This window comes from Eretmochelys imbricata, chromosome 10 (assembly GCF_965152235.1).
Source record: "Eretmochelys imbricata isolate rEreImb1 chromosome 10, rEreImb1.hap1, whole genome shotgun sequence".
Classification (NCBI taxonomy): domain Eukaryota; kingdom Metazoa; phylum Chordata; order Testudines; family Cheloniidae; genus Eretmochelys; species Eretmochelys imbricata.
In genome coordinates, this window is record NC_135581.1 from 83,202,277 (window position 1) to 83,228,583 (window position 26,307).

General features: G+C 41.3%; 1 protein-coding gene across 2 annotated transcripts in view; it reads right to left on the reverse strand.

Annotated features, from left to right (window-relative positions):
• The window catches only part of CTDSPL2 (CTD small phosphatase like 2), a 71,559-nt gene extending 51,591 nt beyond the window's left edge, over positions 1–19,968 (reverse strand). For both annotated transcript variants that reach the window (XM_077828694.1, XM_077828695.1), the window contains exon 1: positions 19,814–19,968. The gene's annotated coding sequence lies outside the window, so the exon portion shown is untranslated. The remainder of the gene's footprint in view (positions 1–19,813) is intronic.
• Between the last annotated feature and the right edge of the window lie 6,339 nt (positions 19,969–26,307).

The following is a 26,307-nucleotide window of genomic DNA, read 5'->3' on the forward strand; positions in this document are numbered from 1 at the left end:
TTGATCAGCGCCCATGTTTCGCTGCCGTACAACATTGCTGGCAGTACTGTTGAGTTGAAGAGGACATCCTTGATAGAATTGAATGCACACCAACCTGCTTTCTTTCTTCTCAAGAGATCACCTTCCTGACCGTGGAACATGTTAATTTCTTGGCCCAAACAGACATATGGCTCAACTTCTTCTATTTGTTCTCCCTTGATTGTTATTTGGGCTTTTGGCGAGGTATCAAACCACATAAATTTCGTTTTGGAGTGGTTAATTTTCAGTCCGAGTTGGCTGCTTTTTATGTTGACTTCTCGCAGCATTTTCTGTAGTTTGATAGTATTTGATAGTATGATGCACACTAAAATGATAAAAAGTAAGTCTTTGTATTTTGACTCAGATGATCCCCAGTGGAGATAAGTTGAGGTTGAATCTATCTTAAAATAGTTAACATATATCAAAATTGGCTGACAGTCTCAAATAGCAGAAAGAACATATAATTTAGTCTTATGTAGGCTGGGACACCATATGTTATAAATGAAGAAATTTGCACCTCCAACTTCTGCACCATAAACAAAACAAAACTATATAGGCAAAGCAAGGGCCAGTGCATGGAAATGTATGATTTTTAGAACAGAAGAATAATCTAAAAGTAGGATGTCTGAACAGTAGTGGATCTTTCTGAAAGTCAAACGTTCTGGATTAGATGACCAGAATGCTCTATTTTAAATGAGTGAATTATAAATTCCACTAAAACCTGCACTATTCCTGTTGTGTTTGTGGAATGAACCAGCTTTAGACACATTAGAGACACTGGACATTTAATTCATGCTGTAAGGCATGTAGAGGCCTATTTTTGGAAGTCTTGTTACAATCCTGGTGTAGACCAGGTTGCTAAACACTTCCTGAACATATCTAACCGGCTGTCATGGAAAACTATGACCTCACATAATAATTTTGTTAGTACTTCTGAACTGTTCATGTCCTCATGAATGTTAGTAAGTTTAAATAAAAAAGCTCAGAAATATAGGAAATTCTAGAGGTTCTTCTTGTCAACAGCTATGGCTGTTCATAGGGATTTTTTTTTTAAATAAGCTGTTATCAGCTTCCACTCTGTGCTGTAATATATAATATTATCCTTGACATATTTCAAAAGCAGTATCAAAGCAAAACAAAAACCTAGCATTATATGGTTATGCAGATTCTAAGGACTTAGGGTTGGGTACCACAGTCACCTTATTGAATTTCTTCTGCAGAATATGTAGGTACACCTGAATTCTCTAGAGGAGCTGCGTTAGAGGAAGCAGACAAGCTATAAAATATAGAAAAAGCACTGCTTTTATCATCTCCTGTGCCTGTCTTAAAGTCAATGACATCTTAGAATCAGAAACATCTTGAAGATATGTATGGATCTCCATGAACAACTCTCTTTCCTAAAGAAGAGGTCTGAGAAAGTCTTAAAGGCAAGCTCAGATATGCCAGTTGTACTTGGAAAACACGTTTATTTAAAGATGTTAGGAAGTTAAACTGTGTTGTGGTGAGAAGACTATGGAATAGCCCCCCTATATTTGTGGTGGAAAGGTCATATGCACTGCAATACTGGGGCAAATAAGAGAGCCTTGTTTGCTTGAGTTTCATCAAGAAAATTTTTTTACTCCCATTTACCTTTATCTTCCCACAGCATTAGAGACACAGCCACATATTACATATGACTTTGTCATGTGTGTTATCTATCTTTTAGAAAGCTTACGACAAATGGTATGAAGGATCTGTTACCTTGGCTCCAACAGCAATATACCTTCTCCTTGTAGAATGAGACTTCTTTAGAGTAAATAAAGAACAATTTTATTGTTTCCCTACAGAAACACCTGAACTTTAGGTTTGGGTAAAAAAAAGAAAGAGAATTGGGTTCCTCCAAAATCCTGAAAAAACTACTTAGCATAAAAAAATGCCTTTCTCCATAGCACAATTGGGCTGGACGTATAAAAACCCTTACAGAGGGAAATCTTATCTAGTCTGAAGGAAGAGAAGAAGGGCACAATGTATCCAAACTCCTGTACATACTCTTCTTTGATTATCTCCAATAGAACGTACAATTAAATAGTTCCCTAATTGTTCCATAGCTGGAAACACAAAAATATAATTACATAAACTTAAAGAAGTTTAAGAAGGATTTTTAAGTGTGAGAGTATTGAGGAAATGCACATCATGAACATCCTTGAAATTACAAGTTTCAAAACATCAGTAACACACACACACAGCTTCGTTTTTATTCTATTGCCTTGTTGCAAAAAAAATATATTACCACCACAAATATTTTAAACTACTTTTAATTATTCTCTTCCTCCATTTGGGACTATTCAGAATGTTCCTTTTGTACAAATTTTCTGCTAAAGGAAATGAAGTCAATCAACCTCACTGTGAAAAACCCCCAAGATACTACCACATTCAAATTTTCTTATTTTATAGTTAAAATTTGAGTTTTTTTCAATATCAATTATTGACACCATATATTCAATATTTGTATATATTTCCAACACATATTTATGCGGATATAAATCTATTCTTCCTCTGATCAAATTTGGTCCATTTTTTATTTCTCCCTGAAGAGCTGCATTATTGTCAATTTCATACAGGGAGATCCAAAGTGACTTGCTAATATATGTGTGCACACAAAAAATTGTGTTAATGGATCATTAAGGATGCCCAGTTAAAAAATGCGAAAAGTATTTTTTCTCCAAGCGTTAAGGTTCTAATAGCTATATTAACTTTTCAGTGCTGCTTTATACTGTTTATTTTAATATATATTTTGACATAACAGTAAAACACTGAAGAGACATGGTAAACTCCAAATTTACTCAGTTTCAGATGAGTCCCCTAGCCAATTTTTGTGATTTAGCAACCTTATTTTCCTATTTTGTTAAATGATTTTTCCTCCCCGTGATTGTGTGACAATCTATTCAGAAAGGGCAAAACTGACTGACTATGTGGGGGAACAGGTTGTAGCTGTAAGACGTGTTTGGGTGCTACTAAAGTATAAATACTAAATAATGATTAAATGAATTATCACAAAGATTTCCCAAGTGCCCTAAGAAAAAATGAAAAAAATAACAATTCTCTACATTAAAGTCTGTCTTCAGCTACATCAGTATGATCCCACTGTTCTCAAATTCTGCCCTGAGCGGCACTTAAATTGATTCAATCTAATTGGCTCCAGTTTATTCTACCAGTGATGACTCTGCCATGTTAACAGGTGTAAAATGTAGTGACATTGTATTTTTGCACTATAAAAGTAAGCAGAGGTGACTCAAAATATAGAGGAACCAGATCTGTTGAGGAAGAAGATGCCATTTTTATGTTGTCATTTTTCAGGGTACAACAACAAAAAACATCACAAGTTGCCATTTATTCCCCCTCCCCCACTGTTCCTCACACGTTCTTATCAACTGCTGGAAATGGACCACCTTGATTATCATTACAAAATGTTCCCCCCAACAACCACCCCCACTCTCCTGCTGGTAATAGCTCACCTTATCTGATCACTCTTGTTACAGAGTGTATGGTAACACCCATTGTTTCATGTTCTCTATGTATATAAATCTCCCCACTGTATTTTCCACTGCATGCATCCGATGAAGTGAGCTGCAGCTCATGAAAGCTTATGCTCAAATAAATTTGTTAGTCTCTAAGGTGCCACAAGTACTCCTTTTCTTTTTTCAAGTTTAAAAAGTTCCCCAGAAAGGAGGTGCTAGAGAATTATTAAATATTACGATTATTAAATCTATACAACACGGACACATTCTCAAGTGCTGAAAATGTGAACAAGTTGGTATTTTAGTGTGGTGTGTAACTTGAGATTTTTTAGTTAACATTTATGATAGACCTGCAAGACTAAGGGCTTGTCTACACTGGCACTTTACAGCGCTGCAACTTTCTCGCTCAGGGGTGTGAAAAAACACACCCCTGAGCGCTGCAAGTTTCAGCACTGTAACATGCCAGTATAGACAGTACACCAGCACTGGGAGCCGAGCTTCCAGTACTGGTACCTACACCCCTCATGGAGGTGGGTTTTTTTAGAGCACTGGGAGAGCTCTTTCCCAGCCCTGTGCCGCAACTACACAAGCCATGTTAAAACACCTCCACGGCAGCACTTTAACTATTGCATCTTTTAGGGCTTGTCTACACTGGCAAACAGTACTTGTGAATTTATGTGGTTCTTGGATTTTTCAAATCCTTCCCTGCTGTGGAGGCAGCCCCCCTGGGAGGGGGGAAGAGATGGAATGCCTTGCGTCTCTCATCAGCAACCCCTCCAGCTGTTACTCCTGAGGGAATTCTGCACCAAAAAATTAAAAATTCTGCACATCATATTTTAATATTCTGCATATTTTATTTGTCAAAATAATGCAATATAATCACGCCGGTTTCAATTATTAGGTAATGTGTTCAATTATTAGGCAATTTATTTAAACTACAATACAATGGATGAAGAATGGGAGGGGGGAGCATTGGAGGAAATCCCCAAGCCCCCTTGCCTAATAGTAATGTAGCTAGGTTTGACCCTTTATTTCTAGTTATTAGTCAACAAATATCTGCATCCATATGCACAGTGTTACTTCATAGGCAACTGAAGAACAAGTGAGGGCTGGGGAATCAAACTCACAATTTATATCGACTACTGACCATCTCCAGAAAGATCAGTAGCAAACAGTTCATGGAGTACATTCTGATGAGAAATTTTTTCAGTCCAAAAATTTAGACCAGTTCTCATCACTAAAGCACCATAAGCATTTATAAGGCCATACTGTCCTTTACACCACTCTGGCCGTGTAAAGGAGCTTTAAAACTTTTACACCTGTTTTATGCTCCTGGGAGAATTCACAAAGACAATGGGAACAATTCACTAAGCAGGCAGGCTGCTACATTCTGCTCTGCCTGAGGGGACAGCCTGCGCCACACCTACTTCCTCAGACACACTCCGAAGCCCTGCTCCTCATAGAATATCAGGGTTGGAAGGGACCTCAGAAGGTCATCTCCTCCAACCCCCTGCTCAAAGCAAGACCAATCCCCAACTAAATCATCCCAGCCAGGACTTTGTCAAGCCTGACCTTAAAAACTTCAAAGGAAGGAGATTCCACCACCTCCCTAGGTAATGCTTCACCATCCTCCTAGTGAAAAAGTTTTTCCTAATATCCAACCTAAACCTCCCCCACTGCAACTTGAGACCATTACTCGTCTGCTACCACTGAACAGTCTAGATCCATCCTCTTTGGAACCCCCTTTCAGGAAGTTGAAAGCAGCTATCAAATCCCCCCTCATTCTTCTCTTCCACAGACTAAACAATCTCAGTTCCCTCCATGATAAGCGTGCCACAATAGTGAGCGAGAGGGACAGAGTGTCTCTCTCTCTCTCTCATGCACGCCTGCTCACCCCTTCACACACCCCAGCTGGTGATTTACATCTCTATTGGCTGCTCTGGGCACCCGAACCAACCTGCCTGTGATGCCAGGGAGGGGCACATGACTGCTCTTGCAGTTTTCTTTTGCTCCCCCATCGGAAGTCATTTTTCTGCAGGGAAGCAAAGAAATCTGCGGGGAACATGAATTCTGGGCATCTACAGTGATGCAGAATTCCCCCAGGAGTAAGCAGCTGTTTAGGGAATAATGATGCCAGGCTCCAAAGGGATTCTAGTCTAGTCCTCCTTGACTATTAGGATGATTGCAGTGATAGAGTGATTTATATAAAAGTAAGAGATACAACTGTTTGGGGGAATCCTCTGGATTCTAATACGGATGAGAATAATCGTTATCTTCCTTTCCCCTCACTCATAACAAAAAATAACCTTTATCATCTCATATTTTCAAGTTTCATCGAATTCATTATTTTCCATCCTTATACACAGTTGTATACAATATACTGAATATATATATTCATATGGCACTACAAAACTGTAGAGGGAAAACTGACCTGCAAGGATCAAAAATGGGCTTGTATTCTTTGTTGTTTACGACATTTAAAGGAGATCTTGCTGTTAGTGACTTGTGGGTTTGGCGGGGAGGTGGGGGGTTTTGGTGCGGGGAAGGGTGAATTGGGGAGGCTTTCTAATTTTTATATTAGAAATTCAGGTCTTCTCTAACATAGGAGACTTTACGGCAATTAGAAAGCTAGAGAAATTTTGACATCATAAGAAACAAGTTTCAGAGTAACAGCCGTGTTAGTCTGTATTCGCAAAAAGAAAAGGAGTAAGAAGTGAGCATATAAGACAGGAAAGGATAGTCACACTGTTTAAAATGCCAGATTTTTTTGTTCATTTTTGTTAACTATTAACTTCACTGCTTAACAAATACTTGGAACAAAAGGTAGTCATCACCTCTACCTCTTCAATTAAGGTGAGAGCTCACAATAAACATCCTGGGGAATTCTTAAGAAGCTCACCAGCAAAACCAGGCAAGACCATTCTTGAAATTCTTAATATTTCTCATGTAAATAAGAGGAATACCTCCTTTCACCCAAACACCTCTTTCAGGCCCTTCTTCACTATACATCATGACTGAAGGGGGGACGAGGGGGAAGGAAAAAAAAAAGAAAAAAAAAACATAAGGAATTTTCTATACAGGGCCACTCAAGAAAATGAACCCAATTGATATTAAAGGTGTGAATTTAAAGTAGATAAGTTAAACTGCTTTAAACCTCTGTGTAGATACTCTTATTCAGAATTAAAGTGGCCTTAATTCAGGTTAGCTTAATTCAATTTAATTAATTCTGAATAAGAGTATCCACACAGGGATTTAATGTGGTCTAACTACCACTTTGAAAGTTAATTCAGATTAACTTTACTGAGGCCATGCCTGAATTGCCCTGCAGTTCAGACCACTGCAGGTATGAATAGCAAAGCGCATCAACGTGTTTAATGTTTTAATGTGAACTAGGAACCTTTTGGTTTCTGCAGGCAGTGTCCAGACAGGGGAGCCTCCGTGCAGTACTTTGGTGCACACTGCTGTTGACAGCCCCATAGTCCGAACTGCAGGGCAGCATAGACAAGCCCTGCATGTAGGACAAGCCCACATATACAAGTCCGTAAGTGTTAAATCAGTTTTGAAGAATGTTAGACATTAATTTCTAGCTTCCTTATGTCCTGTACATAGTGGGCTTGGAACCAAATTTGGAAATAATGCTTGAACAAAGTCCAACACAACTGACTTCTAACATTTTAGTTGGCTAATGTGGACAAGTTAAGGATGTTTTTTTAAAAAGTGCATTCTAGCCTAGGCACAGTTTGTTTTAAACATTTAACACAATTTGTCCCAACTCATAATTACTTACAAAAACCTGTTGAGAAGCCATTTTAACTATACCATGCTTTAACACTTTCCCCAAGCTCTGTTCCTGGCCATAAGGCGCTCTCATGGTGTAAGTGTCACAAATGTGGACCCTTTTTAGCAAGATAGTTACCCACCAACAGCAAGCTCAGAAATCCCAATTATTTATAAAAAAAACAACAGCCTTATTTTCAAATACTTATAATTTTTAACAGGTAGGCAGAGTAGCAGGTAGCTTCAGAGACAACAATGGTAGAACACTCCCACAAAACATGTTTTTAAAAGTCAGAGATTGAGGGAAAACAGATTGAAGAATGCATTAATCAATTCTGCAGAGCTTTGATTGAGACCTCATGCGCCTTTTGAATATCACACACGGTGGATTTGATTTAAATCAAATTGATTAAAGTAATTATTGAAATCATTAGTCAGGAAGACTCGATTTAATCATGGATTTCTACATAAAAGTGCATTCTGGAATACGCTGCTCAAACAGTTTCACTTTTGTTTCTACTGCCTGTCCCTCCCTTCTCACATTTATCTCCATACTGCTTCTCCTTGCCCAGCTCTATTCCACCACCAACAATCTTCTATTCACAGAGTATCACAGAATATTAGGGTTGGAAGGGACCTCAGGAGGTCATCTATCCAACCCCCTGCTCAAAGTAGGACCAATCCCCAATTTTTGCCCCAGATCCCTAAATGACCCCCTCAAGGATTGAATTTACAATGCTCAAACCATTGAGCTATCCCTCCCCCGCAATGGTTCCATTTACTCCTGTAGGCAAGTTTGAGTGTACCCTTATCACCACAAAAAGAAAAGGAGTACTTGTGACACCTTAGAGACTAACCAATTTATCTGAGCATAAGCTTTCGTGAGCTACAGCTCACTTCATCGGATGCATACTGTGGAAAGTGTAGAAGATCTTTTTATATACACACAAAGCATGAAAAAATACCTCCTCCCACCCCACTCTCCTGCTGGTAATAGCTTATCTAAAGTGACCACTCTCCTTACAATGTGTATGATAATCAAGGTGGGCCATTTCCAGCACAAATCCAGGGTTTAATAAGAACGTCTGGGGGCGGGGGGGGGGGGGAAACAAGGTGAAATAGGTTACCTTGCATAATGACTTAGCCACTCCCAGTCTCTATTCAAGCCTAAATCAAATTTAGGCTTGAATAGAGACTGGGAGTGGCTAAGTCATTATGCAAGGTAAAATTTAGGCTTGAATAGAGACTGGGAGTGGCTAAGCCATTATGCAAGGTAACCCTATTTCATCTTGTTTTTTCCACACCCCCCCGACGTTCTTGTTAAACCCTGGATTTGTCCTGGAAATGGCCCACCTTGATTATCATACACATTGTAAGGAGAGTGGTCACTTTAGATAAACTATTACCAGCAGGAGAGTGGGGTGGGAGGAGGTATTTTTTCATGCTTTGTGTGTATATAAAAAGATCTTCTACACTTTCCACAGTATGCATCCGATGAAGTGAGCTGTAGCTCACGAAAGCTTATGCTCAAATAAACTGGTTAGTCTCTAAGGTGCCACAAGTACTCCTTTTCTTTTTGCGAATACAGACTAACACGGCTGTTACTCTGAAACTTATCACCACAGTTCATTTCCCTTATTATTTCCACTAGGAGCTTATCAGGATCTGGCTAGGTTGGTAACCCCACCACGGCTCCAGAGACACTATGACTGCCAGCTCATGCAAATGCACCTATTCATTGAACTTTTTGAAACTTTGCACTTTTAGAGAGAGGTGAGGGATTCACTCTGTGTACACAAATTTGCAGAGGGACAATAGGGTTGAGGTCTGCTGTTTCTCACCTCTATATATTATTTATTTATTTTAAAACATTTTTGCTGTTAACAAGCATGTTATCTCTGGGGACACAAATCCACAGTTTGAGAACTGCAAAACTAAGCATCTCTGATGGTATCTTCTGAGCACCGAGTCCCATTGGGTAGATAGAAAGATTAACCTAAATAATCTATACAGAGGCCCCTGAAACCCCATGAAACTGGGTCTCTAATCCATGAACTACTGAAACTCATTTACAAAACTTTCTTAAACATTACATGAATATATTGTCTCATACTATACAATTAGAATTTATAATCCGGATTCCATGATGAGATTTCTTTGAGTTACAATGTATCTTAATAAAAACTATCTTTAGATCGGTTTTTTCCTCAAAAAGCATTTTATCAAAAAAAATTCTATTTAAATAAAAAAAATCAGATTTTTCTGATTTAAAAAAAACCACACATTGATTTTTATTCACCCTGATATCAAATTAAGATGTCACTAATTCTGAACTTCAGAGGGAGTGTCCCGGTCAGACACTATAGTTTTTAATTTGTACTCTGAATCTGAAAATAGGAAAATACCATTTCAGTTGTTCCACTTTGTGTTAAGGAAATGTGACACTGGGTGCAGACTCATCAAAACCTTTTCTTACAACCCCCCAACTATTATTATTTCATTTTTAGTGTGGGAATTTCACAGAATGATCAAATCATTCATGTGGAAGAGTGCTGTCCTGACTGAAAGCAGCCACAGAAGCATGAGACCAACTGGTTTTACACTATCTACACACCTTTTCTGCATACAAAAGCTGTACTACTTCAGCGGTTCTCAAACTTCATTGCACCCCTTCTGACAACAAAAATTACTACACGACCCCAAGAAGGGGGACCAAAGCCTGAGCCCAAGCCCAAGCCCTGCTGCCCCAGCAGGGGTAGAGGGGGGATGGGAGTCCCAAACCAAAGTCTGAGGGCTTCATCCCCCAATGTCCGGACTGTAACCTGAGCCCTGCTACTCAGGGTTGAAGCCGAAGTCTGAGCCCCACCACCCAGGGCTAAAGCCTTCAGGCTTCAGCTTCAGTCCCGGGCAGTGGGGCTCAGGCTTTAGCTTCAGCCCTCGGCCTGCGCAAGTCTAAGGCCAGCCCTGGTGACCCCATTAAAACAGGGTCACGACCCACTTTGGGGGCCCAACCCACAGTTTGAGAACCGCTGTACTAACTTAACTATACTGGTATAGTTAAAACAGTGCAACTGACCACAGTACGGGTGCTGTTATGCCAGTATAAAAGTGATTATACTGCTATAACTATCTATACAGCAAAGTGAATAATCTATACCAGTCTATTTGTGTCCTTACTAGGGGTTGTACAGTATAATTATTTTGGTAAAAAAATAATCAAACCCCTAATTGAAATAGTTATGCCAGTACAAAATTTGTGTGTAGTTGAGGCCAATTTCAAATTGCCCCTACCACTGGAAAAGTGTGAATATGCAGGAGCACACTTTGTCACACCTCCATCTCTAAAGTTGCTGCCACCTGAAACAAAAAGGAGAAGAAAGAAATATATGGAGAGAGGCTGCAAGAGCACTCCATTTGGAATATCTTTTTAACATGAAAAGTAGGGAACCATCTATGACAGACCTCTATTTCCTGATCTCAAGCCACTTTACAGTTTGGAACCCTACTTCATGCACTGGTCCAGGACACATTTATACTGGTTATCAATCTTTGAAGGTGAACATTATGGTATGTTTTTTGAAAACCTAAGTGCAGTAAATCAACTGAATTTCCCTATCAAGCAGAAATACCTCTAAATAACTCCAACAGTTTGGTTAGCAGGATACCCCTAAACTCAAGTAACTTTTTGACACTTGTTTTAAACAATGGAATCAGGTTTACCACATTCAAATTCTCAGAAGTTTCTTCCAAACTTACTGATCTTTTAAGAATGTCCACTAAAAATGTCAAGGTTCAAAGAACTTCCTGGCTCACTTCCTTTAACAATCATGGGCCCTGTCTTGATGGGCTAGCAGGGTGTTTTTCAACCATGTTTAAACTAAATCAGTTTAAAAAAGTATAATTGCTTTGTCTTTATTAGTTTTAAAAGGTGTTAACTAGACTGAATTAAGTAATTCAATCTAATGTCATACCTTTAAATCTAGTCTAGGCAAGGTCTGTAAATACATTTAACTTTTTAATAGCTATTTCTGTTATCTATATATTACCTTTATCTACTGTAACTTCCTGTCTGCTGTTTCCAGAAAACTGATCTCTGACTTATGGCCTCAGGCAGTCCTAATAATCCTTTTCCTCACAGAAGCAATGTAACTCTTTCACAACTATGCTTTTTTAATTATTCTGATAGAAGCTTTCATTTTCAAAATGTATAAATAAAGTGTGTACCTATACATACACGCACCACAAGCATGCGCACATTGCTCCAAACAGCCAGAATACCACAGTTTGGGCTGGTCCTTTAAGGGAGATGGGCCCAGCCCCACAGGTGATGGATTTGGGCTTGAGCCAGTGGTTGGGTCAGGTGAGCAGGCACCTCATTATAGCCCAAGGGCAGTCCTTCCTATAAAAGGGCACCTGCTGCCTCAGAGGTGAGGAGACTAAGGGCCAGAAAAGGCTGAACAGAGCTGTCATCTAATGCACTGCGCTATAAGGGTAAAAAGGAGAGAGAACTGGAAGGAATCCAGAGGGGACCCACGGAAGAAGCTCTTCCCTACCAGCCAGCGGGAAAGCTGGAGCTAGGGAGAGGGAGGGGCAAAACCCTTCAGATGGAATGAAGGAGCAAAACAGATTACAAAGCCCTGAGAAGAAGGCTGGGACATTCTAGTTTTAACTGTGTTTCATGTTAGTAAACCAGATTATCGAGAAGAGACTACTTCAAAACCACCAGCAGTAGCAGTTTATGGAAGGAGATACACTGAAAGCAGCAGAAGTGTTGAACAATAGATGAGGTAAGAATCTATTACAGAGGGTAATTAAACAAATTTAGGCCAGATTTTAAGAAATATTCAGCACCTGCAATTATCCTGTAGTTCTATTGTAGCTGCAGATATCTAGACAAGAATTTACAAATGTGATATTAGACTGAGTAACTTACCTCAATCTAGCTAATGCTTTCTGAACATAGTTTAAGTCTAAGCAACTGAATTTTAGCATATGGTTGTTAAAGCTTTGACTTGGCCAGCATAGCTCCCCCTAAGAACAATTGCTTGGTCCTAACCTGAGGTAGGTAACTAAATAATATTACACCTTTAAAGTCTAGTCTTTTAAGTCTAAGTTTGGCCTTGTGTACTTGCCTGCCTTCTGCTACTTGCATATTCCACAAAGTCAAAATGTGTTGCAGATCACCAGCTTGATCACTTGACAACGTCACACTCACCACAAAAAAGCAATATTGGAGCCTACCTATGAAGTAAAGGCAATTCTAAATTTATTTAGAAATTCCTATCATTCTTTTTTAAAATTAATTTTATACCCCAGCTTTTGGGATGAGATGGGTAGCAGCAGCAGGCATCCTGGGGCATCACATCAAACAGGAGCTGGTAATTCTGCAAAGTGAAACTCACTGTTGACCTGAAAAAAGCCACTTTTTTTTTAAATGAGGTGAAGGCTTGTTTAATCATGGGAGAGGCATCTCACTAAATAATTTTATACCTGATTAAACTACATGAAGGCAAAATAAGTATTGCAAATTCAAAACTGGAAAAAAAAAGGAAACAAAACATGTAAGCTTGTACCAATATTTCCTCACCTATGTCCTCCATGATTATGGAGATGCCTGGTAACAACTCCATAGTTACTACGCACAGTAAAATGGGCTTAAAATGAGGCATAAATTCCTGTTTACCTAAAGACAGGTGGAAGAACAGTGCGAAATTTCACGAAGAGTTAATTTTTATGCTTTCTTTGTATCTTTTGCTTGATTTCTCCAACTTTTAACAGGAAGTCTGAATGTGAGCTCTGAAAGAAATTTTCTATGGCCTACATTTTCATAGTTGACCAACACTGTCTACCTACACAAAACTTAGGCCATGTCTATACTCCTACATTAGGTCAACCTATGTAGGTGTCTCAGGAGTGCGAAAAAGTCACACCCTGAGTGACCTAGTTAAATTGTATCAGAGGGGTAGCTGTGTTAGTCTGGATCTCTAAAAGCGGCAAAGAGTCCTATGGCACCTTATAGACTAAGACATATTGGAACATAAGCTTTTGTGCATGAATACCCACTTTGTCAGATGCACGTCCAAGTGGGTATTCACCCACAAGCTTATGCTCCAATACGTCTGTTAGCCTACAAGGTGCCACAGGACTCTTTGCTGCTTTTATAGTTAAATTGACCTAACCCCAGGTATAGACTGCCCTAGGTTAATGGACTATTTTTTCCATTGATCTAGCTACTGCCTCTCAGGCATGTGGATTAACTAAATCAATTGGAGAACCTCTCCCATTGCTCTGGTATGTGTCTACACTTAAGTGCTACAGCTGGGCCACTGTAGCATTTCAAGTGTAGACAAGCCCTTAGACAGTGGATCCCGCTTAGATCTGCTGCAACATGTAGGGGGTTCTTTAAACATTGTATTTAATGTTAGTTTTAGCAAGCCTGGTTGATGGGGGGGCTGGGTTCTCATAAAACCAGCTGTCAGGAGCTACACTCATTAGATTTTCCACTACAACAGAAGGAATCACATGCAGCTGCTAGTAAAGAGAATATTCATAGAATATCAGGGTTGGAAGGGACCCCAGAAGGTCATCTAGTCCAACCCCCTGCTCGAAGCAGGACCAATTCCCAGTTAAATCATCCTAGCCAGGGCTTTGTCAAGCCTGACCTTAAAAACCTCTAAGGAAGGAGATTCTACCACCTCCCTAGGTAACGCATTCCAGTGTTTCACCACCCTCATAGTGAAAAAGTTTTTCCTAATATCCAATCTAAACCTCCCCCCCTGCAACTTGAGACCATTACTCCTCGTTCTGTCATCAGCTACCATTGAGAACAGTCTAGAGCCATCCTCTTTAGAACCCCCTTTCAGGTAGTTGAAAGCAGCTATCAAATCCCCCCTCATTCTTCTCTTCTGCAGACTAAACAATCCCAGCTCCCTCAGCCTCTCCTCATAATTCATGTGTTCTAGACCCCTAATCATTTTTGTTGCCCTTCGCTGGACTCTCTCCAATTTATCCACATCCTTCTTGTAGCGTGGGGCCCAAAACTGGACACATTCTTCAGCACCAGCTATACTTCTGCATCACACAGGTTTGCCCATAGATCTTAATGCTTTATAAACTACAATAAATCATTTTACTGATCAGGAAACTGAATCACAGAGGTGGTGATTTGTTCAGGGTCACACAGCAGGTCATTCGCAGAGCTGGGAATAAACCAGCCTCTTGACACTCAAGAGTGTCACTGGGCCATCCTATCTGAAATGTCCCCCTCTTCCCTCCCTAGACAACCAGGTAAAACCAAAGCCACTTACAATATTTTACACATGACTAAGGGCTTGTTTACACAGGGACACTCAAAGCTAATCAGAATTAATTTAAAGTTTGAATTTAAAGTGGATTAGTTAAACAACAAGCTCCTGTGAAGGTGCAGTCTTTCAGAATTAAAGAGGCTGGTCTTCAGCTTACTTTAATTAATTTCCTAAACCAAATTAAGGTCACTTTAATTCTGAATAAGAGCATCCACATAGGGGTTTATGTGGTTTAACTAATTCACTTTAAATTCATACCTTCAATTAATCTGGATATATCTTTTCTGAATGGCCCTGTGTAGGCAAACCCTAAGAAAGCCTTGGTTGAACTAATCCCTGAAACTGACTTGATGGAAATCACTTAACATAAAATGAAATATGCCAACAATTCAAAATCCACCAATCCCATTGTTTTAAGTGATCACAGTAGGGATCCATGAAGTGTATGGATCATCTCTTAATTCTTCAATAGTAGTTGAAAAATTAAGACCTTCACCTAGAAATGTAAAACTGATACTAATAAATCCACTTTATATTTTAAAGTAGTGGCAATGTAGACAGTTTAACACAACCATACATCAACAGATTTGTTTCCAAATAGCTTGATCTATGAAAAGCAAAACTAAAAAAATACAAATCAATACAACATTACTCTGCAACAGGCATTACATTTTAGCATAACCTACAATATTAAGAATGTTTTACAGGGCTTGACATTTTGAATGCCAAAGGCAATGTGAACCAGAATTCTACTTTACTGACCAAGCTTATAGGGAGAATTTACTATTCCGCTGGAGAATCAGAGAAGGATTTCCCCAACAAATAATTCCATCCTTAAGTATAACTTACTATGAATTTGATTGGGAGAGTGTGAAATAAAGAAAAGCTCCTTCTAATGACTGGTAATGCAAAGTGCAACTACATGAAGGAACAGAATTTGATTCAGGCTTAGTCCTTCTCCTCCTGGGACAGTAAAAGCTGGGAGCATCAGTGTCTGATCCGTTAGTGCATCACCACAGCACTTTGTCAACAGGAATGCTCCTAAGACAAAGCAAGGAAGGGGAGTGGAATCAAGAGGGAAGAAAACTTGGCAGCCTGAATTAAAGTCCTGTTCTGACATCAATGCAGTCCATAAACAGTGTGAGATACTCAGTGGCTGGCCAGGGGAGGCCAGGCTAAAATAGTAAGCACACCAGTTGGCAGCAAGGGGGACAGGGCCCAGGAGTTCCAAGAATGAACAGACTGGAAGTTAGGGAAATAGCCAACAAAAAATCCATGAGTACATGTTACTTCACTTCTGAAAGTTCCAGTTTGTCTTCTAGTAACAAACAGTACACAATTCTGCAGAAACAGAAAGTCTCTTATTTCTGTGTTTGAAAGAACAGAAATGGTAAAAATCAGCCCAGCAAAGGATATAGCTTCTAGACAGAATTTGGCTCTTCACTCAACATGCAGTCAAGAGCTAAAAGTTCTTTAGATTCAGAACACCTGTCCCTCTTTGGGGAAGAAATCATTATTTTATACTTAAGAAACCTCTCCAAGTGACTCCTCAGGGTAGCTTTAGTTTGGCTCTTGAGGAGGTCATGTCCAGTGGCCTTCAGCTAGATGAAGGGTCACTGCTACATGGGGTTCTCAAGGATGGTAAAACAGAAGAGACCAGAAAACTATTTTAAGCAGTCTATGTACATGAGCACATCAGACAATCTGTCCGTGAATGTCGTAAACAATCCAAAGAAACCATTACCATCTGCTCATAAATACATTGTTAATAAATATATACTCAATTACTCTAAAAACTAAAACTTAAATGAAGTTAACATACATTTCAACTCTTCAACCTATTTATTTGGAGGTGGTAGAATCTCCTTCCTTAGAAGTTTTTAAGGTCAGGCTTGACTAAGCCCTGGCTGGGATGATTTAATTGGGGATTGGTCCTGCTTTGAGCAGGGGGTTGGACTAGAAGATGACCTCAGGAGGACCAACCCTGATATTCTATTTTGGGATTCTCTTCTCCACCTCTTCAAAAATTCTGATTAAAAATAGTTACTATTCAAAATTTGAGTGTTAATTTGAGTCAAACAAGAGCAAAGGGTTACATTTTTGCTGTCACCCCATGTGTAAGCTGTGCCTGTTACACCCCCTACTGCAAAGAGTCTCCTAACAGTGATTTATTTTATATATAAATAAATCATGCTTCATTACCTACCAGTTACAATAGGACAGGCCTCAGTCTCAATTTCAGTTTTAATTTTGTATTTCCTTGCTTTTATTAGTGTCACAACCTTAATTTCACTAACGGGTGTCAAGAAAAGAAATATTCACTTATATGAATCATGAAAGACTGCTACTGACAAACACAGTAAAATTAAGGATGCTAAATGGCTGAAGAGGATAATGTAATTAAAAAGGAAACAAAGAACACCACTCAGCTTGGCTATTCCAAAAATAAGTTTTGTCATTATGTCATTCTTTTGATGAACAAAGTAAGACTTTTTTCACAGTAACTTGTTAGTCCCATCTTTCCCTCCAGCTTTAAATTTACACCCTATTGAAGTAAAGTTACCTTTAGGTTATGCATGGACATTTACAAAATAATATCCTCAACTTCTATAATACCCTTAACAAGAGATCTCCAATAACTTTACAAACATTAAAACTCTGAAAACCTGTGTGGCACAGGAAAGGGATATCTAAAGACAAATCCCTGAAATGCAGTCATATTTGAGACAGTACAGGGTAATGATTAGGAACTTTATTCTGTACCCCTGAAGTCAGTGAGAAGACAATCAAGTCTTGACCAGAATGCCACACAATATTTTAGGAAAGAAAGTGAAGAATGCTTTACACAGTGTAAATATCCTGGCAGGAATAACAGAATTTAGAGAGGCGAAATGTAATTACCTGAATTTGTCCAGAACCCTGGGGCACGCACCCCTAATTCTTACAAAAAGTGCCATGACATCTTTAAAGTCTACAAAGGGGCAAGACATGTGTGCAAAACCAAAACTAAGTAAAACAAAATAGCTTCACCAAAATCATAACACTTCCTAGGACAAATAACATCTGAGAAAATATTATAATATACCCATTAGACAGAAATAAAAGTAGTGGTGTTCTCTTGTGCTCACAGCATGTAAGAATTAAGGTTCCAGGATTTTATTTTTGCCACTGTGGAAACATTCAGTGTGTAACTTTGACAGGTTTCAGAGTAGCAGCCATGTTGGTCTGTATTCGCAAAAAGAAAAGGAGTACTTGTGGCACCTTAGACTAACAAATTTATCTGAGCATAAGCTTTAGTGAGCTACAAAGCTTATGCTCAAATTTTAGTCTCTAAAATGCCACAAGTACTCCTTTTCTTTTTGTGTAACTTAAGTCATAACCTCGCTATACCTCAGTTCAGCCATGTGTAAAATAGGTATCTTACCTCAGTGTGTCATGACACAATAATAATAATACATAACATTTATACAAGTCTTTTCATCTTCACAGCCCTTCACAAACATGAACTAATCAATCCTCACAACACCCCTGTGAGGTATTATTATTCCCATTTTACTGATGAGAAAACCAGAAAAGAGGTTAAGTGACTTGCCTGAGGCAACAGAGCAATAATTAAGTACTTTGAGATCCTCTCATACACCACAGCACTATAAGAGTGAAAAGTACTGTCATCATCCAAAAAAAGAAAGAACCAGGCATATGCAGCATTGTGATCCTCAGTATTATTTTTTACATGAAAAATAAATATATGAAGTTGTGAAACCAAATATTCTAATAAAACAGAGTGAGACAGGTACTGAACTACATCCCCAAAAATCATCATTATGAAAGGGAACAAACACATCCAGCAATGCACTCTTTGGTATTATGATAAAAGGAGTGATAGCCGGTTCTGACATAGAGCCTACTAAATTGTTGCAAAAATGACCATTGTGCTCATTTTACAATAATACTTGGGACTGCATCACAGAATGGGTAACAGGCAAACCCACTGCTGCACTCCCCAACATTATAGAAGTGAGCAACTGACACATTCAGTGCAGCAGTGCATTCCCAATATTATGATACAACTCAGTGATGGGGACATCTTATGCAGTGGTCCCCAATATTATCATAGTGAGTGAGACACGTCCACCGTGGCAGTTCCCCAATTAATTACTGTAAAAGGCTACAGGGCTGTCTACCACTACAATAATATTACTGTAGTCAGTTACAGGAATGTCCAGTGATGCTCTCCCCAATATTATTCCTTTAACAGTCAGCAACAAGCACATCCAAGGTTATGTTCCCCATTATTATTACCAATAGACAGAGCAACAAGCCTATCTGGCACTACTCACCCCATTCCTACTATCGTTAGAGTCAAGGGTAGGGACAGCTGGCACTGCGCTCCCCAATATCACAGCAATAAGAGTCAGTGACAGGCATGCACAGGCACAGTGTTCCCCAGCAGCATTATTCAGTCCAGGACGGGCTCATCCCATACTACAGTGCTATTACTTTCAGAGTTAGCCCACAGCCATGTCCAGTGCTTCACTCCCCAATATAATTGCAACAAGAGTCAGCAACAGGCAGGTCCTGTGTTGCACTCCCCACACTTCCCCCTGTGTGTGCGCGTGTTTGTGTGTAACATGGACTCAGATGCAGCCAGCAGAGCTACGCCCCCTAAACAAACCCAACTTGGGATGCACACAAGCCAGCAGCAGCAGGGGGGTACCCCCCACTGGACACCCAGGCAGCCTACCGAGTCAGAGCATTAACCATACACACCGACCCCCCAGAATAACCGGGGGCAGCCCGGAGGTGGGGGAGCAGCTTGGGGGAGGCATCTGGGATTCTAGGCGGAGTCGTCTCACCATAGGCCTAGGCCTGAAGGGGGAGGCTCGGGGTGTCAGGGGGGAGGTGACAGTCCCCCAGCCCCCTCCCCCAGCACAGGGGGGTTCGGGGGGGGAGGCTGGGGCCCCTCTCCGGAGGGGGGTGCACTGAGTGGCCTCTGAGGTGGGGAGGGAGGGCGACCAGGGAAGCGGTGTCTCCTCACTCCCGGGGCAGAGGAGCCCCCGACGGGGAAGGGTTTACACCGGGGGGGGGAGCCCGCTAGTAAGGGGGGGGCAAGGCCCGGAGGGGGGGCTCCTCCAGGGCCAGTTTGGGAGTGAGCCCCCTTGGCTCCCCCCGATCCCGGGCGGGACCCCGCGCTGGCTGGGAGGGGGTGTCAGCTACCTGTGGGTGCGGGGTGCCGAGGAGGAGGCGGGCCCCGGTATCCGGGGCCCCGGCGGCCAGGCCGGGCGGACGCCGCTGTGTTTACACCGCCGCCGGGGCTCCGCAGCCGCTCAGCAGCCAGTCGCCATTTCCCGCCTACCGACCTGCTACACCGCACGGAGGGACCCGGATGGGAGAGGGGCCGCCGCGCAGGCGCAGCCCTGCCGGGGGCGGGGGTCGGGACGGTGCCGGGGAGGAGCGGGGCCTCGCGCGGGGGGCAACGCCGAGGGGAGCGGGCGGCTGAGGCGGAGCGGCCGACACCGGGAGGGGCTGTCAGTGGGCTGTCGGGGGGGGCTTACGCTGGGAAGGGGATTGTGGGGCGCCTCACGCCTGGGGGGCTGTCAGTGGGGCGAGAGCTGTGGGGGGGCGCCTCACACTGGGAGGGGGCTCTGAGTGGGGGCGTTGCCTCACACTGGGAGGGGGGCTCTGAGTGGGGGCGTTGCCTCACACTGGGGGGGTTGCCTCACAGTGAGAGGGGGCTCTGAATGGGGGTTGCCTCACACTGGGAGGGGGGCTCTGAGTGGGGGCGTTGCCTCACACTGGGAGGGGGCTCTGAGTGGGGGCGTTGCCTCACACTGGGAGGGGGGCTCTGAGTGGGGGCGTTGCCTCACACTGGGGGGGTTGCCTCACAGTGAGAGGGGGCTCTGAATGGGGGTTGCCTCACACTGGGAGGGGGGCTCTGAGTGGGGGCGTTGCCTCACACTGGGAGGGGGGCTCTGAGTGGGGGCGTTGCCTCACACTGGGAGGGGGGCTCTGAGTGGGGGCGTTGCCTCACACTGGGGGGGTTGCCTCACAGTGAGAGGGGGCTCTGAATGGGGGTTGCCTCACACTGGGAGGGGGGCTCTGAGTGGGGGCGTTGCCTCACACTGGGGGGGTTGCCTCACAGTGAGAGGGGGCTCTGAATGGGGGTTGCCTCACACTGGGAGGGGGGCTCTGAGTGGGGGTGTTGCCTCACACTGGGGGGGGCTCTGAGTGGGAGGGTTGCGTCACAGTGAGAGTGGGCTCTGAGTGGGGGCGTTGCCTCACACTGGGGGGGGCGCCTCACACTGGGGGGGTTGCCTCACAGTGAGAGGGGGCTCTGAGTGGGGGCGTTGCTTCACACTGGGAGGGGACTGTCAGTGGGGGGGCACCTAACAGTGAGAGGAGGCTTGGGGGGGCAGCTCACACTGGGAGGGGGCTGTCAGCGGGGGGCACCTCACACTGGCAGAAGAGGGTTGTGAGTGGTGGGGGGCACCTCACACTGGAGGGGGAGGCAGGCCTGGGTGAGCACTGCTTTACACTTATAGTGTGAGAGGGGCCCATACTCCGGCACTGTGAGGAGGCAGTGGGTTCAGATACCCTTGTGATTGGTATGGGATAAATAGATGGACAGGCATATTCGAGAGACACGGTGGGTAAGCTAGTATCTTTTATTGAACCAATTTCTGTGGGGGAAAGAAACTTTCAAGCTTACACGGAGCTCTTCTTCGGGTCTGGTCTGGTCAGCAAGACGTGAAGAAGAGCTCTGTGTGAACTTGAAAGCTTCTCCTTCACCCACAGAAGTTGGTCCAATAAAAGATATTGCCTCACCACTTTGTTTCTGTAATATTCTGGGACCAATGTGGCTATAGCAACACTGATAGACAGCCTTTTCCCCAGTTTTTCCCATGGGTGAAATGCAGTTGGCAGTGCTAGAACTGACAGGCACAGTCAGGGCAGGAGTCTGGCCTACTGCTGACAGCAGCAGTAAGCAACGCAGTAAGATGCAGAGCCCTGTCCTGACTTTGTCCTCACCCATAACTATTTCACATTTGGGGACAATGTATACCTGCAAATCAGCGGCACTGCTATGGGTACCCGCATGGCCCCACAGTATGCTGACATTTTTATAGCTGACTTAGAACAATGCTTCCTCAGCTCTCGTGCCCTAACGCCCCTACTCTACTTGCACTATATTGATGACATCTTCATCATCTGGACCCATGGCAAAGAAGCCCTTGAGGAATTCCACCATGATTTCAACAATTTCCATCCTACCATCAACCTCAGCCTGGACCAGTCCACACAAGAGATCCACTTCCTGGACACTACAGTGCTAATAAGTGAAGGTCACATAAACACTACCCTATACCAGAAACCTACTGACGGCTATACTTACCTACATGCCTCCAGCTTTCATCCACACCACACCACATGATCCATTGTCTACAGCCAAGCTCTAAGATACAGCCACATTTGCTCCAACCCCTCAGACAGAGACAAACACCTACAAGAGCTCTATCAAGCGTTCTTACAACAGTGGTAATGAGAGTGATCCATTTCAAACAGTTGACAAGAAGGTGTGAGTAACAGTAGGGGAAAATTAGTGTGGAGGAAATTAGGTTTAGGTTTTGTAATGACCCAACCACTCCCAGTCTTTATTCAGGCCTAATGTAATGGTGTCCAATTTGTCTGGCACTGAAGTTAGACTTACCAGCCTGTAAATGCCAGGATTGCCTCTGGAGCCTTTTAAAAAAATAGGCATTATGTTAGCTATCCTCTGGTCATCTGGTACAGAGGCTGATTTAAGTGATAGGTTATATACCACAGTTAGTAGATCTGCAGTTTCATATTTGTACCCTTCAGAAGTCTTGGGTGAATACCATCTGGTCCTGGTGACTTATTACTGTTTAATTTATCAATCTGTTCCAAAACCACCTTTATTGACACCTCAACCTGGGACAGTTCCTTGCATTTGTCACCTAAAAAGGATGGCTCAGGTGTGGGGATTTCCTTCATGTCCTCTGCAGTGAAGACTGATGCAGAGAATTCTTTTAGCTTCTCCAATGGTCTTGTCTTCCATGAATGCTCCTTTAGCACCTCACAGGTTTCAGAGTAACAGCCGTGTTAGTCTGTATTCGCAAAAAGAAAAGGAGTACTTGTGGCACCTTAGAGACTAACAAATTTATTTGAACATAAGCTTTCGTGAGCTACAGCTCACTTCATCGGATGAAGTGCGTCCGATGAAGTGAGCTGTAGCTCACGAAAGCTTATGCTCAAATAAATTGGTTAGTCTCTAAGGTGCCACAAGTACTCCTTTTCTTTTAGCACCTCAATTGTCTAGTGGCCCCACTGCCTGTTTGGCAGGCTTCCTGGCTGTTATGCACGTACTTTTTTTGCTTTTAGTTTTTGTGTCTTTAGCTAGTAGGTCTTCACATTCTTTCTTGGCCTGCCTCATTATACTTGACTTGCCAGAGTTTATGCTCCTTTGTTTTTCTCAGTAGGATTTGACTTCCAGTTTTTAAAGTTTTAAAGTTTTTTGCCTCTAAACCATCTCTTTTACTTTGCTGTTTAGCCATGGTGGCATTTTTTGGTCCTCTTCCTAATTTATTTTTTTCATTTGGGGTATACATTTAGTCTGAGCTTCTGTTATGGTGTTTTTAGTTGTCCCCATGCAGTTTGCAGGCACTTCACTGTTGTGACTATTCCTTTTAATTTCCATTTAACTAACTTCCTCATTTTTGCATAGTTCCCCTTTCTGAAGTTAAATGCTACTGTGGTGGGTTTCTTTGGCATTTTTCTCCCTACAAAGATGTTAAATTTTGTTACATGATGGTTGCTGTTACCGTGTGGTTACGCTATATTCACCTCTTGGACCAAATCCTGTGCTCCATTAGTACTAAATCAAGAATTGCCTCTCCCCTTGTGGGTTCCAGGACAAGCTGCTCTAAGAAGCAGTCATTTATGGTGTCTAGAAGTTTTACCTCTGGATCTCCTCTTGAGGTGACATATACCCACTCAGTATGAGGACAGTTGAAATTTCCCATTATTGTTGTATTTTCTGCCTTTAGCCTCTCTGATTTCCCTGAGCATCTTACAGTTACCATTACCAGCATCCTGGTCACATGATTGGTAGTATATTCCTGCTGCTATACTCTTACTGTTCAAGCATGGACTTTCTATCCATAGAGATTCTGTACAGTTTGATTAATTTCAATTTTACTTTATTTGACTCTGCTTTCTTTCACATATAGTATTACTCCCCCACTAGTGCGACCTACTCTGTCATTCCTATGTACTTTCTATCCTGGTGTTACATGTACCATTGATTATTCTCATTCACCAAGTTTCCACAATGCCTATTATATCAATAACCTCATTTAATGCCATGCTCTCTAGTTCACCCATCCTAATATTTAGACAGTGTTCAGAATAATCATTTCAAGTCACTGACTACAGATAACACTTCATTTGTTTCAATAAATCAGTTTTAAATGCAAAACATGTTTTGAAAAACGTATTGGTTCTTACGTATCCAGCACACTCAAGATAATTTTATTTAACTAATAAAAAATGCTGTTTTGTGCATTTTAAATTGAATTCCAGTTTCTATCCAAATACAGTTTGACACAAATCGTGAGTAAAAAAATAATTATCATGTAGTAAATAAGAAATGTATCATTCACCATTTTCTAACATTAACAAATGTAAACATTAAGAAACTGAATAAATACTACATAATTGTTTAAATAAATGTTTATAAGATGTAGTGTTTGCTACTGGTAGCAAAAAAGCAGCTAATTTACTGTAAAAGCTATATTAACTGCAAATCAAAATGTTTTAAAGGTTACCAACCAATGAGACTCAACCTTTCTTCAGGAAAAAAAAACTAAAAAGTATATATGCAAAACAAGATTAAAATCAATTACTTAAATCAAGGTTTCTTGTCTGCTGATTTAAATCATGATTAAAATTGGTGATTTAAATTGCTTTGATTTAAATTATTCCACCCTACTGCAGACAAAGTCTATACTATACTTTGTAAGTCTCAGATGATTCTGTTGAATAAGAAAATCTGATGATAAATCTGATTTTGGATGTCCCTAACAACTGAGGATATCCAGAAAGCAATTTTGCTTTTTGGCACAACAGTATTTTTACCTGGGCAATTATTACATGGTCTCTCAGTAGCGACTATGGTACAATTAATTTTGGGAAACTTCTAGACTAGGAAAAAAATTCTGGAAGTTGCTTTATGGGAGTTTGTCAATCCCAAAATTCCCCAGCTGACGTCAGGGCAATTTCCAGCATGATGTCTCAGTGCAATGACAATTTGTCCTGTTCAACACTTTTGTGACCCAGTGGATTGATACAGAACATATTAGCTACTGAAACAAGAAGAGAGGAAAACATAACATATTAAATTCTGAAGAAAACATCCAAATATGTATGGATATTTTGCACACATGGATTTCTAGTGTCTCTTCTATTGAAGGATGAGTATATTTTTTGGGTGGAAATCTTTGTGTGGTGGGTTGTCTTGCTAAATGATTTTATTCAGTTTTAAAATAAACTAGGTTAGGAAAGGTTTCAGAGTTACAGCCGTGTTAGTCTGTATTCGCAAAAAGAAGAGTACTCTCTAAGGTGCCATAAGTACTCCTTTTCTTTTTAGGTTAGGAAAGTGATTTTGTAATAGTTGGTCCCTTTTACTATATGTATCATCTCACTATATTTTAGTCATTCATTTTGTGACAGAAATCAGCTTACTGTTGTCAGCACTACAAAGAGCATGTTGTATTCTGTTCTCTTCCAAATCAGTAGGTTTGCCAGTTACACTAGAATTCCACAATTTGTATTGTGGATATATGAAGAAAGCATGCAGTTTGAGTTTTAGGATACCACATTGAGTTTGAGGTATAGAATACATTTAGTTAGGAATTCTTCCAGTGGATTGAAAAATCAAGAATAGGTGAGGAGTGCAACAATGCCTGGGGGTTACACCTTCACAAACTTTTCCAGGTCTATGTTTTAAATGCAGAATTATTTAGATAAGTTAAGAGACCTGATTAATGACTACTAGCTGTATTGTTGATTCAGCTGTGAGTTGGAACTAATTATGCTAATTAAGCAGTAATGAGAAAGTTTATGTTGCAGTATGCCTTAGGTATTAAAAGCATGAGATTTAAGAAAGCCATCCAAGAAGTGGTTCTGTTATAGCATAACACATGCCCTGTCGTGCCTAACTACAATTGCAAAATTGCAGTAGATTAATATTAGAAATATTCCTAGGATTTCAGTAGGCACAAACCATAAATACCATTTTGTCTCACACAATTTGCTAACATCGTTATTGTTCAACAATAATTACTATTCAGTCACAGTGACGTGCTCTTGAACAATTAGTCACCTTTTAGATTTGTCTTTGGACAATTATTTATTTAAACCATACCCCAAAAAGTACAAGAAGGTAACAATGCAGAACTTGCAAAGCAAGAAGAATATTATTGTTATATTATAATTGGATGTTAATGGCACTAGCACTTCAGTGTTTAATCATCCCCTAAAGCCGATAAATGGCCTTGTGTACTATCTGAAATTTTCAAAAAGCACCAGTCAGCATAGCATCTGCTGTGCCATAAACAGCTGTTAATATTGCTAGACAAATTAAGATTTCCAAACTTTAAAAGGTTTTTGGTTTTAAAAGCTGCTTTCACTTT